Source organism: Lissotriton helveticus, chromosome 7 (assembly GCF_964261635.1).
Source record: "Lissotriton helveticus chromosome 7, aLisHel1.1, whole genome shotgun sequence".
Taxonomy (NCBI): Eukaryota; Metazoa; Chordata; class Amphibia; order Caudata; family Salamandridae; genus Lissotriton; species Lissotriton helveticus.
The window spans coordinates 856,602,864-856,615,233 of NC_136068.1; positions in this window are offsets into that span (position 1 = coordinate 856,602,864).

The following is a 12,370-nucleotide window of genomic DNA, read 5'->3' on the forward strand; positions in this document are numbered from 1 at the left end:
GATTTGCATTGAAAAAGAACGAATAAATCTAGCACTTAGTACTGCCGTCACCAGCATTTGGAATTAGTAGCAGGAGCTGTGGGCAGTGCCAACTGCAGCACACTACTTAGAAATACTTTGGGCTCTGGCGCTTTTTTCCCTTTTTTTGTCACAAATTAAGCACTGGGGCAGGCCTGCTTCAGAAGTCCCCTGCATCTGGAGCTTTCTTTATTTGTGATGATTTGTTTATTTGTTGCGAACTCTTTGTGGCGGGAGGTTCGAAGCGAGAAAGCTCTGCACCTACTTTCACCTTGTTTAAAATCACATCCTTCAGATAATCTTTACATCTCCATCTTTGCGTGGGAGTCACTGACTCCGGCTCCCATTCCCAGAGCTTAAATCTATTCTGATTCACTGGGATTGCAGGAAATATGGGCACCAGTATCTATTAAATCGTGGCCTACTTGGATGGAGGTGGTTTGGAGGCGCACTATGATACTAAGTTACTGATGGCAAGAACTGTGTCCTAATTTTACTTAGGCTGCGTCTGCCACTTTTAAGTGAAGTGATAGTATGATCCCCTGTGGCCCAATTAAAATGAGAATTTGATCAAAGTTTACACATATGATTAAACGTGTGGTCTTGGGCACATCCGGTAATCTACTTTTAACGCATTCCCCTAGCTTTCCCAAATTTAAAGTATGTGGAAATGACTAAGCCCCGATGTACGCAACTGGGCTGATATATTTTTTATTTATTTATGACGCAAGAGTGTCTTGCTTCTACAGTACATAATTGGTATGTGGCTAGTAGAAAGTATTGGCACTTGTGACAGTCCGTACTTCAAACAATCCCCGCGGGCCCATGTGCAGTGCATTGCAGGAGATGCCAGGACAGTGCACGTTTCCTAACACTAGATACCGTTTTCTGGCCACCACTTCTTCCAGAACACACAAGGCCTTGTGCGCTCATAGCACAAGTGTTTGCTACTGTACATACACACGTATTTGACGGTTGTGAGAGACTGCACACCTCCTGCACTTATGCAGCCCCTTGACGTTTTGGGTCCAAATTTTATGTAACACTTTTACGCAACGGAAACAATGAAAACTAAATGTAAATACGAGGATAGCAATTTTGTGTAGAGGGTCTCGTGTTCCAGTTTATTAAACTTTTGCGTGGCGTCTACCCCTTGTCAATTGTGTGATTTGTTTTCTCAGGTGCCAAGGACGGAGATAATATTCTGGCTGGCGCTCGCTATCTCCTCACTGTAAGCGCCTTAACGCGAACCCTAACAGTTGGCTGAAGTAGCACTTTTGTTGGCTTGAGGAGGGACGTGTCCTGCTCCTTGACCGACAAGACCCTAAACTTGTATGCTGACCCAGAGTCACTGGCACTGGGGCACACTTCATGAATATCCAATTGCTCAGCCAAGAAGTGGTAGGCGGGCCCTGCATTCTTCCGCAAACTAATCAGGTAAAAATGAAATATTGCTGGGTAGTACGTGTTTATAGTGCTTAATGCTGGATTAAGGCAGTTTCTAAAACAACAGGATTTGGGCACGTATTTAAAACTGTGGTTCCGAGGGAAATAAATTATGTGTTGAGGATCACATATCTGACCAAGAAGCGGAGCCGAGGTTACAATACATACTTACTGGCTCTACATTCGCCGACAGACATCAGACACTTTGGGAATCCATTTTAGGCTACCGTTTCACAAAATGATTTCAATCTACAAATACCGCAGCAGTTCTATCACCTGGATTGCCATAATATGCATTAAAAACAGCGCTATTTCATGGCTTTAGGCGCTAGGAACATTTCCCTAAGAGAGTGAACAACAGCAAGGTAGGATGCACTGGACGCAGGGCGAGTCCCTTCCACAAAACAACACGTGATATAGAAGAAGCAGGGTACCTTTTAAAAAATAGTATGCCGTTTATTAGAGTCCAACACAGGGTTCATTCTGGAATTAACATTTCCGATGACTTTGTTATAACAATAATAATTGGACTAAATATATTATGGCAGATCGCTTACAAAACGATGACTTAAAACGCACAATACCTTGGCTTCACCAGAGGTGCGTGGGCACGTGGACCTGACTGAAAGTGATCCTCGCATTCTACACATTGTGCCTGTGTGCTGGAGCCACGCACAAATACTATAAATATTTATATATATATATATATATATATATATATATATATATATGTATATATATATATATACATATATATATATATATATATATATATATATATATATATATATATATATATATTCACTGAAAAAAACATAGGTTAGAGACCATATATAGTTAGGAATTAGCATTTAAAAAACCTTGAAAATTCACTGAAAAAACCATAGGTTATAGACCATATATAGTTAGGAATTAGCATTTAAAAAACCTTATTGTACTCACACAAAACCATTGAAATTCCATATATAGTTAGTTGCACTAACTATATATCGCGCACCCGCAATTCACTGCTGATGATGTCACATATTACATCATTCATGACATGGTCAGTGACATCACTGATGACATCACTGATGACATCTCAAATGACATCACTGATGACATCACTGATGACAACATCCAGTGACTGTATGTTTCTGTAAAGTTAAAATATGTCTTACATATTGAAGAATGAGTAGATGTATAAGTGTCTGGACGAAGGATTTAGTAGGTGCATGACTGAATGTATGAGTGAGTGATTAAATGTGTCTCACTGAGTGCATGGGTTAGTGACTAAACTGTCTTAATTTGTGCATCATTATGTCTTTTGTTCTGTAAACTGCTGCATGTGTTGATCAGTAGCTATATGAGTAACTATATGGGTTATTGATTGATTGCCCAAGTATTTGTATGGGAGACTGAGTGTGTGTGTGGCTGGCTGGGAGGTGTGTGACTCTGTGCAGATCAATGTGTACTTGTATCAATGATTGTATAAGAGAGTAAGTATGTGTTAGTATATGTTTGAAAATGTAAGGTGCTCTATGTTTAACTGTATAGATTAGAAAATGGAAGAGTGATTGATTCTTTACAGGACTGACTAGGTGTGTGAGTAACTCCATGGATGAGTGGCAGAGTGTGAGTGTCTGTATAGGTGTATGAGTGCATATGATAGTGTTGTAAAGATGAGTGATTGTATGTATGAATGATTGTATGGGTGAATGAGTGAGTGTTTGTGTAAACATAGGAATCAGTGAGTGCGTATGTAGTAACTAGTATTGGTGTGTCAATGGTTTAAAAAATTATACTCTGTATTTAACACTGGGTGTAACAGAGGTTATATGAAAGTGTGAGGAGATGCATTGTATTGTCACATGAATGATATCATCAGTGATGTGACCAATGATGTCAAATGAGATGTCATCAGTGATGTCATCAGTGATGTCATTTGAGATGTCATCAGTGATGTCATTTGAGATGTCATCAGTGATGTCATCAGTGATGTCACTGACCATGTCATGAATGATGTAATATGTGACATCATCAGCAGTGAATTGCGGGTGCGCGATATATAGTTAGTGCAACTAACTATATATGGAATTTCAATGGTTTTGTGTGAGTAAAATAAGGTTTTTTAAATGCTAATTCCTAACTATATATGGTCTATAACCTATGGTTTTTTCAGTGAATTTTCAAGGTTTTTTAAATGCTAATTCCTAACTATATATGGTCTCTAACCTATGGTTTTTTCAGTGAATTTCAATGGTTTTTTAATAGCAAATATCATAAGCTGTCGAATGTCAAGTACATGGTAAGTAAAAACATTTTCGTGTTTATGCACACTGATCTGCTTTGAATGCTGCCCCCCCTCCCCCTCATTTCTATTAGGAGTACTCTCTCTTTGCAGATAGTGAAGGGTAGTTAACGCAGGCCTTTGCCCCCGTTGTAATCCGTCGTGCCTGCTTCTCTCTCCATTTGATTGATTGTTATCCAAGCATTTACTGTTTTAGAATTGGTTCTCTTTGGTTCATTCTCTATTTACAAACAAACACAGAGTCGCAATACTCTGTTTAGTCTTTGCAGATAGTGAAAAATCGTGTAAAAAAACAAAAGGAATCGAGCAAAATCAGTAGGCCACTAATGGGATCTCTTTTTGACCTCGCTAAAATAGAAACATTAGGAACAACCCCTCATGAGAAATACGAAACTAGTGAGATGAACTGAGCTCCACACCATGATGGCTGCAAGACAGCTCGGCTCCGCCACCCACCCCGCCCAAAATAACGATAAACTCTATGCAAATATTACAAATATATACAACACACCAGCAAAGTAACAGGGTAAAACATTTTATTAAATAACTATTTACATAACTATTTTATACTTTTTGGTGCCCGATCCGGCTAGCTCAATCGATCGAGCATGAAACTCATGCACTCTGATAGTTCAAAGTTTTGAGGAGTGCTTGTAACACTGTCTGAAGCTTATTTGCACTTGCTACAGCTTCACTATTCTCAATGTAAGTGGGGGCTGTTTGAGGACGTGACTGCATTTGAAAACAATGTGATGCGGTGCCACCCTGAACCGCTTGACGGAGGCCCCCGAGGGACGGTGTGATGGCGCGGACTCGGAGGGGGCGCTTGGCTCCGGCCCCCTCCCCAAGTCGTGTTGCCCTGGTGTGGCCGGAGATCGCCCCCGACATAGGTGGCCGGCTCCCGGGGTCAAGCGGAACTTTTTGCCTTTTGGTGACTCTTCCATTCTTGACCTTGTCCCACAATCCGTTTCACCTAAAGACACGCTGTAGTGGGGCGCCCCTTTACCGTTTCAGTTGACATTCCGCCCGCTTTTGCTACACTGTGCCTCTTCCGCTATTCAGCTGTTTACCGCCCGCTCTTTCGACTACAGCGTCTCGCTCACCATGTAGATGAGTTGCTCCCGCTCTTGCGGTGCAGCGATAGGCGGCTGCCACAGGACTCTCAAAATGGCGGCCGGCTCTTCAGATTTGGGCGTGGTCCACTAAAATGGCCCTGCGACACCTTGGAACTCGGACGCTTGTCTGCTAGGGCTTGGGCTCCATTCTCGAAAGCGTCCCCTCAGCCTTGAAGATTCTACAAAAGTCTTGGGGGCCCCCGACTCCCGCAGGCTTCTGGTGGGGAGCGGCTGCCATGATTGCTCGTGGAATGGCCACGACGGAGCTACGAGATGGTGGTGCTCTCATGCTGACGCCAGCTTCAGTCTGAAACATCCAGAAACACTGTAGACTACCAATTCGATCAGTTCCGGTAGCGCCCCAACGTGACCCGGTAGAGAAGAACTTGCCCTCCCCTCTTTGACTGATGGTTCTTGTTGCCTGTCCCTTCTGTTGTCATTTAACAGAACTATTTAGCCTGCTGAAAGGGGTTGTGTTCCAACCGCTGGTTGGTGGAGACATTTTGACTATATTCTGGACCTGCGTTGTCGCGTAATGCGTCATATGACGCGCCGCGTTAGCGCATCCGGAAGTGCTCCGGTGCGCGAAGCGCAGCTTCCCGGAAGCGATCCGGGGCGCGGCGCGCAGCGCGTAACGTAAGCATAACAGGTCATGTGACTTGTTAATAAAACTTTTCACTGGTTCATTTACTTTTCTTATTCTAATGATGAAAGGCTTGGTCATATGACCTAAAAATTACGCTTTTTATTACTTTCGAACATTATTTTTTCTTAAACATATGTTATAATGTTCCAGGCTAATGTACTTTCCCGGAAAATTTACAACTGTTCTGCAAGTAAAATATATTCCTTTTTCGAGAAAAAGGGCGTTTCTTCGTCCCATGACGGAGCCGTTGAGCAAAAGAGGCTCGGCCTGCTGTCTTAGTCGCCGATACGCCTGAATATCAGATTCTTATCGATCACTTTATGTTGCAGGAGTAGAAAACACAACAGCCCTTGACCATTTATCTTTACTGCATTCCTGCGTATTATACCTTTTACCCTTCATGTAATTGGACTGCTTTATTTCACTTGCCTTTTACTGATTCTAAAACAGTGACTATTATTAAAAACTTTACCAATGTAAATACTACTACCATGTTTTCTTTTAAAAACCTTTATTGTGAAAATGTCAGTATACAAATTCGGGCCTATAACCACGTGGGCCGGCCACGGAGCAAACTGTAATCGTATATGATGAGTAGACATTTACACTGTAGAGGAACGTAACGGGCGGGCCATTAGGTTGCAAGAACTAAGGTGTCTAACAGTTGCGGAATCGGTGGACGTACATTTTATAATTAAAATACGACAGGGCCAGTTACAATAAAATTATCTAGATATACATTTGTGGGCAAGTACCATGGGTGACGTTAATTCGAACTTTCAATAGTACAGTAATCAATAACACATCAGAACTTAATATCAATAGGGATGTCGAAATATTCAATCAATTCTCGCCCCCGCCCGCCATGTGCTTCAAAACTGCATACGTATCTCGTGATATCAAGGTTGTGCAACCAGTACACAACAAGGAGTTACGAGTCCCATTTATTCCGGCGCCATTTTGGGTGAGGACGGGCAGGTCCAGGATATAGTCAAAATGTCTCCACCAACCATCGACTATGATGATGTTCATATGCTGTATTTATTAGAGTAACACTCATCTGTCCACATGAAATTAATTTGCCACAATCTAAACATGTCATTTTAATCTTTCCAAAGTTCTTCTAAATATTTGGGACCGTTTCCCTTGCCTCTAATGCTGTCAGTGCCACTTCTTTGGTGAATGTACTGGCAGATCGGGGGTTCTCCTCCAAATCTCTCTTTTGTGCAGCACTATAATTAATCGGTGCCACCTCTCCATATGACGATGCATGGTATAATTACCATAACTATATTTTTTTTCGGTTCCTCTGGAGAGTACATCGTGGCAGATGAGGCAGGTAACGTACCGGGCATTTACCTTTTTTGCATGTAGAGGAAAGGAAAAAAAATTCGAGCGTCCGAGTTCTAAGGTGTCCCAGGGCCATTTTAGTGGACCAGGCCCAAATCCAAAGAACAGGCCGCCATTTTGAGAGTCCTGTTGCAGCCGCCTGTCGCTGTAGCATCAAGAGTGGCCGAAACTCAGCTGAATGGCAACTGAAACGGTAAAGGGGCGCCCCACTACAGCAGACGAGCCTCCACCTGGGGAGGCCCGTTCACGCCGCCTCCCCCCCCCTTCGGGCACCCCACGCCGTTATTCGGAGCAGCATTGTAGGATGGCCACACCAGTGCGGCAACTTGCTAGACACCACCTCGGTGCCAACCGAATCTCAGCGCCTTGTGGTGTCTTCCATTCCGAAAATATTGTTGTGCTGCCTTCGGCCTATTCGCCGCAAGTGCGCACGCAACTCAGCTGCATAGCGAGTGAAACACCAAGGGGCGCCCCACTGCAGCCGAGGAACCTTCATCTTGGGGGCGACGCACAGCATCACATTGCTTTCCAATGCAGTCAGATCCTCAAACAGCCCCCACTGACTGACGCCGCCTCACAAGCCAACGGGGCGCCCCACGCCGACTTTCGGCGCAGCATTGTAGGATGGCCACACCAGTGCGGCAACTTGCTGGACCCCACCTCGGTACCATCCGGATCTTGGCGCGTTGCGCTGCCTTTGGCCCTATTCGCACATCGGTCCGCTACTGACGCCACCTCACAGGCCAACGGGGCGCCCCACGCCGACTTTCGGCGCAGCATTGTAGGATGGCCACACCAGTGCGGCAACTTGCTAGACACCACCTCGGTGCCATCCGGATCTTGGCGCGTTGTGCTGCCTTCGGCCTATTCGCACATCGGTCCGCTACTGACGCCGCCTCACAGGCCAACGGGGCACCCCACGCCGACTTTCGGCGCAGCATTGTAGGATCGCCACACCAGTGCGGCAACTTGCTGGACCCCACCTCGGTGCCATCCGGATCTTGGCGCGTTGTGCTGCCTTCGGCCTATTCGCACATCGGTCCGCTACTGACGCCGCCTCCCAGGCCAACGGGGCGCCCCACGCCGACTTTCGGCGCAGCATTGTAGGATGGCCACACCAGTGCGGCAACTTGCTGGACCCCACCTCGGTGCCATCCGGATCTTGGCGCGTTGTGCTGCCTTCGGCCTATTCGCACATCGGTCTGCTACTGACGCGAACTCACAGGCCAACGGGGCGCCCCACGCCGACTTTCGGCGCAGCATTGTAGGATGGCCACACCAGTGCGGCAACTTGCTGGACCCCACCTCGGTGCCATCCGGATCTTGGCGCGTTGTGCTGCCTTCGGCCTATTCGCACATCGGTCTGCTACTGACGCCGCCTCACAGGCCAACGGGGCACCCCACGCCGACTTTCGGCGCAGCATTGTAGGATGGCCACACCAGTGCGGCAACTTGGTGGACACCACCTCGGTGCCATCCAGATCTTGGCGCGTTGTGCTGCCTTCGGCCTATTCGCACATCGGTCCGCTACTGACGCCGCCTCACGTGCCAACGGATTTTCTACGCTTTTTATACCCTATGCCGCATAACAGGTCATGTGACTTGTTTATAAAACCTTTCATTGGTTCATTTTACTTTTGGTTTCCTAATGATGGAAGGCTTGATCATATGACCTAAAAATAACACTTTTCATTGGATGAAAACTTTTTTTTTCCCAAACGATGAAAGCCCCACCTTGTTTCTGGATGTTTCAGACTGAAGCTGGCGTCAGCATGAACGCACCACCATCTCGTGGCTCCGTCGTGGTCATTCCGCGAGCAATCATGGCAGCCGCTCCCCACCGGAAGCCTGCAGGAGTCGGGGGCCCCCAAGACTTTTGTAGAATCTTCAAGGCTGAGGGGACGCTTTCGAGAATGGGGTCCAAGACCTAGCAGACAAGCGTCCGATTTCCAAGGTGTCCCAGGGCCATTTCAGTGGACCAGGCCCAAAAAGGAAAGAGCCTGCCGCCATTTTGAGAGTCCTGTGGCAGCCGCCTATCGCTGCACCGCAAGAGTGGGCGCAACTCAGCTGAATGGCGGATTTTGGCACAGTGTACCAAAAGCGGGCGGAATGGCAACTGAAACGGTAAAGGGGCGCCCCACTACAGCAGACGAGCCTCCACCTGGGGAGGCCCGTTCACGCCGCCTCACCCCCCCCCCCGGGGCGCCCCACGCCGTTATTCGGAGCAGCATTGTAGGATACCAAAACCAGTGCGGCAACTTACTTGACATCACCTGGGTGCCATCCACATCTCAGCGCGTTCTGCTGCCTTGGGACTATTCGCACAACAGACCGCTACTGAGGAGCCACCCCCCGGGACGCCCCACGCCGTTATTCGGAGCAGCATTGTAGGATACCAAAACCAGTGCGGCAACTTACTGGACATCACCTGGGTGCCATCCACATCTCAGCGCGTTCTGCTGCCTTGGGACTATTCGCACAACAGACCGCTACTGACGAGGCCACCCCCCGGGACGCCCCACGCCGTTTTTCGGAGCTGCATTGTAGGATACCCAAAACCAGTGCGGCACCCAGGCAACATCACCTGGGTGCCGTCCAGAACTCAGCACGTTGTGCTGCCTTGGGACTATTCGCACAAAACACAGCTACTGACCATTGTTGCTTCTTTTTTCCTAAAAATGTTTAAATGTTTTTACTGTTTTTGTTGCGTTGTATATATTTATAAGTTATTAAAGTTTTATAATCCTACTACTTTGTTGGAGTGCTATATATTTTTAATGTGACACATAATTGTAAAAACTTTGATGTACAAAGAGGCATCCCTCGAATCTTCCGCTTCAGGCTCGGTCCCCTCCCCAATCACAATACAGGATGGTTTTCAGATAGTAGGAACGCGTGTGGTGTGACGGATCTCATCGGGTGGGGGCCTTGATCTACTGTAACTCCTTTGAAGAGGGGTGATTCTTTACAGCTGGGGCCATAAACTACATCTGCAGGGCTAGGTGATAGCCTGGGACCGGCCTGGACAATCGGACACAGAGGAAGAGGAGTTTCAGAGGGTGCGGTAGTGAATAGGGCGAAAGGGAGGTGTCGGGCGGGCACAGGGTGTGATTCTCAGGGAAGAGCAGCGCAGATGGGGGGAGGTTTATTGCCCATGCATAAGACAGAGAGCGGGGGTGACCAGTGCCTGGGGGAGATGCTTGCGAGGGTGGGGAGCCATGCTAAGGATCGACAGCGTGCAGAGAGTGGGTCTGGTCAAGGCATCTAAAATGGCTGCCGTGCACGACAAAAGTGTGGCATTTGAAAAAAGGCAAGATGGCACAGACAATGTTTATCAACACTTCCTGATTTCCTTCGAATCGAACGTTAACAGACGTTATCTCTCCCACACTACCGGTCCCCCTCGGCTTAAACGCCGAGATGGTAGGGACTGCATCCCGTGGAGATAGGCCGAGACGCCACTCAGCAGAAAAAAAAGAAAAAAAAAGTCTATAAACATACAATAAGTTAAAAGTCAATCATTCTTGTTTCCTTGTAGTACGCTCCCCAGTCCGCTTCCCGTTACGCGAACCGGGCGCACCCCACGGAAAAAATTATTATTATTTTTTTTTTTTTGCCCCGCGGAGCCCTTTTAAAGCCTCCACATCAAACCTAGGGGGTCAGGGAGGATCTACTATGCCCCCTTATGGTCATTTGCCCCTTCGCTTTGGCCTCCTCTTGTCTCTCGATCCTACCGAGAGACAAGATGGCGGCCGCTACGGACTGTTTGGAATGTTTACAGACACCGGAGAGCCAATCAGCTTCGCTTCGCAAAGCTCCGTAACGCGAAAAGTACGCGAAACGGAGCGCTACCCGGGACGCTGTCACAGATATATATATTTTTTTGAACGTTAATTTCTCAAAATCCACTGGAGCACATATATTGAGACCTAGCAAAGGCACATCGGGCTACCAGTCCCTACAATTTTGCCAAGTTTCGTGCAAATCCATTCAGCCGTTCGGGCTAAAAGTGAGGCCAACCGCCCTATGGAAATTAACATGGGAAAAACGCGTTTTGGGACCTCCCTTTTTTCTCGGCCCCCCCTTGACGAACCCCCCCCAAATTTTAAGGGGCTGCTTAGAAACAGAATGTTCCATTTTCCTGAAAATTTCAGCCAATTCCGTCCACAAACGCCAAAGTTATTAGACATAGAATTTTCAAAAATCCCATAGAGAAAAAATCCTAACTATATATACCTACTGGCGACCGCCTGTAGGTAATATATATATATATATATATATATATATATATATATATATAAAAATATAAGGTAATACTTACTGGTTGTGTCTGCAGAGTGTGCGGAGGGGGCAAGAAGGGGGCGGCTGCGTGTGACCTCTGCTAGTTCAAAATCCAGGTCAATTGCATTATTTACAAGTTCATTTAAGTCACCAGTAAAGGAATAAAAAATACAAATGGACAGGTATTTAATTTTCACAAAAAGTGGGGAGAAATTTCATATTTAGCGACTTTGCCTCTTCCCACCCGTTCCCGGATTTCAAACGTCTAGCTCAGGGTTTAGTTGAAAATGAATATTGCTTCACATTTCACGTTGCTGTTCCCTTTTCCCCACACCACACAGCTGGAAAGGGTTCTCACAGTGGGCTGTTTAGTGATGGTCCTCCCACCCTCTGGTGGCAGTCAGTGTGCTGGCATGTCAGCAACACTTCTAATTGTCACTCCTTTCGACATGGTATCGAAGGCAGATGTTGCGGAACAGGTCCTTCTCTGCTCCCCTGCCTCCTAGTGTGGAGGCCACATTGTGTTAGGAGTGGTGTTGCGGCTGTGATAACTGGATACATAAGCAATTGGAAGACTGTATTTTATCTAAAAAGTTAATTTTACATATAGATAAACATGCAAGTTAAGAAAACAATGGCCAGCATCCGAGGGAGCGTAGTGGAGCCATAAGCTGCTATAAGATTCTCAGCATAGCCTTTGCATAAAATTACTACAGCTGGCTGTTAAGCTCTCGAGACCCCGGGAGTACCTGGACCCCCGGGGGCGGACAGTCAGGTTTGTCTGGGAACGGTAAGTGCCGGAGTGAGCAAAAAGTGAGCATAGTGAAAGAGGTGGGGGGAGACAAAGAAAGAGAGAAGGGATGAGAGAAGGAGGAAGGGATAGAAAGACAAGAGATGGAGAGAGGGGAAAAGATAGCGGGAGAATTAGAAGAGAGATGAGAGAGAAAACAGAAGAAACAAAGCAGAGCCTCACAGGCAGAGAAACTGAACAAGAGGGGAGAGGGGTTGTGTGGAGATAAAGAGAGAGACATAAAAAATGACTGAGAAAGGGGGAGCGACAGAGAGAGAAAACAAGGGAAATGTGACAAAAGAAAGATGAGTGTGATATCTTAAGAACAAGCATTTGCAATTAGGAAAGTTTGAGCTATTGGTCTTGTAAATGACAATTTTTTATTTATGTGTTGTTTTTGAAAATAGCTAAATTAATAGCTTTGTCATTTACAA